The sequence below is a fragment of the Piliocolobus tephrosceles genome, chromosome 21, assembly GCF_002776525.5.
Source record: "Piliocolobus tephrosceles isolate RC106 chromosome 21, ASM277652v3, whole genome shotgun sequence".
Classification (NCBI taxonomy): domain Eukaryota; kingdom Metazoa; phylum Chordata; class Mammalia; order Primates; family Cercopithecidae; genus Piliocolobus; species Piliocolobus tephrosceles.
This window is the reverse complement of record NC_045454.1, coordinates 51,542,500-51,547,860: the sequence shown is the minus strand read 5'-3', so window position 1 is coordinate 51,547,860 and position 5,361 is coordinate 51,542,500.

Sequence of the window (5,361 nt, the reverse complement as noted above, 5' to 3'; positions counted from 1 at the left end):
AAAAAAAAAAAAAAAAAAAAAGACCACAAACCTGGTGACTTGAAACGGCACACGGTCACCGTCTCACAGTCTGCAGGGCAGGGTCTTGCTCTGTCGCCCAGACTGGGGTGCAGTGGTTCAGTCGTGGCTCACTGCAGCCTCCACCTCCTGGGCTCAAGCCATCCTCTCACCTCAGCCTCCCAGAGTACCAGGACCACAGGTGTGAGCCACCACCATGGCTGGCCCAAATCACCCCATTTATTTTTTTATTCATTTATTCATTTATTTATTTGTTTGTTTGTTTGTTTAGGAGATGGAGTCTCACTCTGTCGTCCAAGCTGGAGTGCAGTGTTGCAATCTGGGCTCCCTGCAACCTCCGCCCCACCCCCGCCGGTTCAAGTGATTCTCCTGCCTCAGTCTCCCGAGTAGCTGGGATTATAGGTGACCGCCACCACACCTGGCTAACTTTTGTATTTTTAGTAGAAACTTGGTTTCACCAAGGTGGCCAGGCTGATCTCAAACTCCTGACCTCAGGTGATCCACCTGCCTCGGCCTCCCAAAGTGCTGGGATTACAGGCATGAGCCACCGCGCCCGGCCACATTTCCCGTCTTTATAAAGAAACCAGGCATACTGGATCAGGGCCCACTGTGCTCCAGAATGACCTCATGTTAACTGATTACATCTGCAGAGACCCTATTTCCAGGTAAGGTCCTGGGGTTACAACTGCAGCCCGTGGATGTTTTGTGGGGGACGTGGTTCCACCCTAGTGCCTGCCAGACCCTCTGTGGGTTTCGTGCCCCTGGGGTGCCTGGCACCTCACTCTCAGCCGCTGCCAAAGCCTTTCTTGAACTTGTCAAGGTCACCGTGGATTCTAATCCCAACTCCCAGGCGCTTCTTGGCATCAGGAACATTTTCTGCAGGTGGCTGTGAAGGAGCTGGGAGATACCCTCAAAGACTTCCTCCTAACAAGCCCCCTCTGTCCTGGGGACCAGCACTGTGTTGAGGAGACTCGAGAGACTCCAGGTCTGCAGAGGGCACCGTCCTGCCTGGAGGTTCAGAACTGCCACCATTCATCTCTGCGAGGAGCCGGAGCAGGCATCCTGCCTTTCTGTGTCCTCCACCCTGGCTTTGTTTATGTGTTTTGTTTTGTTTTGTTTTGAGACGGAATCTCGCTCTGTTGCCCAGGCTGGAGTGCAGTGGCACGATCTCGGCTCACTGCAAACTCCGCCTCCCAAGTTCACGCCATTCTCCTGCCTCAGCCTCCAGAGTAGCTGGGACTACAGGCGCCGCCACCTCGCCCGGCTAGTTTTTTGTATTTTTATTTATTTTTATTTTTATTTTTATTTTTTATTTTTTTATTTTTTATTTATTTATTTTTTTGAGACGGAGTCTAGCTCTGTCGCCCAGGCTGGAGTGCAGTGGCGCGATCTCGGCTCACTGCAAGCTCCGCCTCCCGGGTTTACGCCATTCTCCTGCCTCAGCCTCCCGAGTAGCTGGGACTACAGGCGCCCACCATCTCGTCCGGCTAGTTTTTTGTATTTTTTAGTAGAGACGGGTTTCACCATGTAGACCAGGATGGTCTCGATCTCCTGACCTCGTGATCCACCCGTCTCGGCCTCCCAAAGTGCTGGGATTACAGGCTTGAGCCACCGCGCCCGGCTATTTTTATTTTTTGAGACGGAGTCTTGCTGTGTTGCCCAGGCTGGAGTGCAGTGGCTGGATCTCAGCTCACTGCAAGCTCTGCCTCCTGGGTTCCCGCCATTCTCCTGTCTCAGCCTCCTGAGTAGCTGGGACTACAGGTGCCCGCCACCTCGCCCGGCTAGTTTTTTGTATTTTTTATTAGAGACGGGGTTTCACCGTGTTAGCCAGGATGGTCTCGATCTCCCGACCTCGTGATCCGCCCATCTCGGCCTCCCAAAGTGCTGGGATTACAGGCTTGAGGCACCGCGCCCGGCCCCAATTTTTTGTATTTTTAGTAGAGATGGGGTTTCACTACATTAACCAGGATGGTCTTGATTTCCTGACCTCATGATCCACCCACCTCGGCCTCCCAAAGTGCTGGGATTACAGGCGTGAGCCACCGTGCCTAGCTTCTACCCTGGCTTTGAATAGAAGGCGTCCTGGCCGGGCAGGGTCCTTTAGGGAGCAGGTAATCTGGCATTCAGCCAGATTCTCGAAAACCTCCTGAGCTGAGCACATAGCTCCTGCCTGTAATCCCAGCACTTTGGGAAGCCAAGGCAGGTAGATTACCTGAGGTCAGGAGTTCGAGACCAGCCTGGCCAGCATGGTGAAACCCCATCTCTGGTAAAAATACAAAAATTAGCCAGAAACGGTGACATGTGCCTGTAATCCAAGATACTCTGGAGGCTGAGGCAGGAGAATCACTTGAACCCGGGAGGTGGAGGTTGCAGTGAGCCAAGATTACGCTACTGCACTCCAGCCTGGGCGACAGAGCGAAACTGTCTCAAAAACAGAAACAAACCACTCCAGCCCCCACACCAGCATGGGGACTGCAGCACCCACAAGACTTGGGTCAGGGTGACTCCTGGAGGCTTTGCATATTAAGCCGCCGCCTGCCCAGGGACACTGCGATCACCTTCCCCCGCCGGAGCCCTGCGGACCTCCCCTGTCAGTGCTTTGAGAAAGGAGTTTTTTTCCTGTTGCTTCTGGAAGCCTGAGTTGTTCTGCAGAATACGAACACCCTCCTTCTTTATGACAGGATGCAGAGCCGCTCCCTGGCAGGCGTTCCCAGTCCCAGCAGGGGTTTGCGGAGACACAGTGTGCCGCGGGATTCTCCACAAGGAGACGGGTTTCAGATGCGTCAGCCCATGCCCTCTGCAAGGCCCTGTCCCCAGAGAGCTTGGGCCTGTGGGTCCCACGAGGGACCACCACTGTCCAGGGCCCCCCAGGCTGTTCACTCACGGGTCTGGGTGGAGGCAGACATGCAGGGAGGGACCCCAGGGGTGTAGCTGAGGCTGCACAGAGGCCCCTCCACGCCTCCTGGAGGGATGGGACTCAGTCTTGGCTGGAGTGGAGGGTGGGGGACCCGGAGTCAGGGGCACTCAGGGTGCAGGTGGGAAGCGCCTGCTGCAGGGACCCTGCTTCTCACCGTGCTTCAGGGGACACTCAGGGTCCCCCACCTGGGAGTGGCCACGTGGGTGGCCCTTTGCTGCCCTGCACACTACAGCCCGCCAGCTTTGGGGGAGAGCCAACATCTCAAGGAAAGTCCTTTTTTTTTTTGAGACGGAGTCTCGCTCTATCGCCCAGGCTGGAGTGCAGAGGCCAGATCTCAGCTCACTGCAAGCTCCGCCTCCCGGGTTCACACCGTTCTCCTGCCTCAGCCTCCCCAGTAGCTGGGACTACAGGCGCCCAGCACTTCACCCGGCTAGTTTTTTTTTTTTTTTTTTGTATTTTTTAGTAGAGACGGGGTTTCACCGTGTTAACCAGGATGGTCTCGATCTCCTGACCTCATGATCTGCCTGTCTCGGCCTCCCAAAGTGCTGGGATTACAGGCTTGAGCCACCGCGCCTGGCCGGAAGTCCTTTTTAAAAATTTTACTTAATGGCTCATACCTGTAATCCCAGCACTTTGGGAGGCTGAGGCAGGTGGATCACGAGGTCAGGAGGTCAAGACCATCCTGGCCAACATGGTGAAACCCCATCTGTACTAAAAATTCACAATTATCTGGGTGTGGTGGCGTGCACCTGTAGTCCCAGCTACTGAGGAGGCTGAGACACAAGAATCCCTGAACTTGGGAGGCAGAGGTTGCAGTGAGCCAAGATCATGCCACTGCACTCCAGCCTGGGTGACAGAGTGAGACTCCATCTCAGGAAAAAAAAAAAATTAAAAGTTTTTTATTAGGCTTTCCCTATGTTGCCCCTGCTGGTCTTGAACTCCTGGGCTCAAGCAATCCTCTTGCCTCAGCCTCCCAAAGCGTTGGGATTACAGGTGTGAGTCACTATGCCTGGCTTTTAAAACATGTTTTAATGTATTTCAAAACTTTTAGACCGGGTGCGGTGGCTCATGCCTGTAATCCCAGCACTTTGGGAGGCCAAGGCGGGCGGATCACGGGGTCAGGAGATTGAGACTATCCTGGCTAACACGGTGAAACCCCGTCTCTACTAAAAAAACGTCTCTACTAAAAATACAGAAAAATTAGCTGGGTGTGTTGGCGGGCGCCTGTAGTCCCAGCTACTCGGGAGGCTGAGGCAGGAGAATGGCGTGAACCCAGGCAGCGGAGCTTGCAGTGAGCTGAGATCGCACCACTGCACTCCAGCCTGGGCGACAGAGTGAGACTCCGTCTCAAAAAAAAAAAAAAAAAACTTTTAATTCTGAAATAATTATAGAATCACAGAAAGGTGTAAAGAAACATACAGGAACATTCCATGTATGCCTGGTATAACTAGAGTAGCCAGGTACGAGAGTAACTAGATACCACCCAGATACTGGAGTATCTAGTAGTATCTACTAATACTTAACATGCCAGAGTAACCAGATACTTGAGTAACTAGATACTAGTATAACTAGATACTAGAGTAACTGGATACTAGCTATTAGAGTGATTGGATACCAGAGTAACTAAATGCTAGCCTCAACTAGATATTAGGGTACCTACTAAATATATATTAGATACTAGAGTATCTGTATAATGCAGCAATTGGATACCTGTATAATGCAGCAATTGGATACTAGATACTGTACCAAACTAAGTAGATACTAGAACAATTAGATATTAGCAGAGTCACTAGATACCAGAGTAACGAGATGTTTTTTGTTTTTTGAGAGAGTTTCACTCTGTCGCCCAGGCTGGAGTGCAGTGGCGTGATCTCGGCTCACCGTAACCTCCTCTTTGGGGTTCACGCCATTCTCCTGCCTCAGCCTCCCGAGCAGTTGGGATTACAGGTGCCCACCATCATGCCCGGCTAAATCGTTTGTATTTTTAGCAGAGATGGGGTTTCACCGTGTTAGCCAGGATGGTCTCGATCTCCTGACCTCGTGATCCGCCTGCCTCGGCCTCCCAAAGTGCTGGGATTACAGGCGTGAGTCACCGCACCCGGCAAGTAGATGTTAACATTAGCTAGATAATAGCGTATCTACATAATATATTATATACTACATATGAAAGTACCTGGGTACGAGAATATTTAGATGCTAGAGAGTATGTGATACTGGAGTGCCTAGATACTCAAGTAACTAGGTTTTAGGGTAACCAGATACTAGAGTAGCCAGTTGCTAGAGTAACTGGATACTAGAGATTAGTGTAACCAATACTGGAGTGACTAGACCGTAGACACCTGGTGTCACTAGATACTAGAGTAATTGGATACTAGATACCAGAGTAACTAGATGCTAGTCTTTTTTTTTTTTTTTTTTTTTTTTTT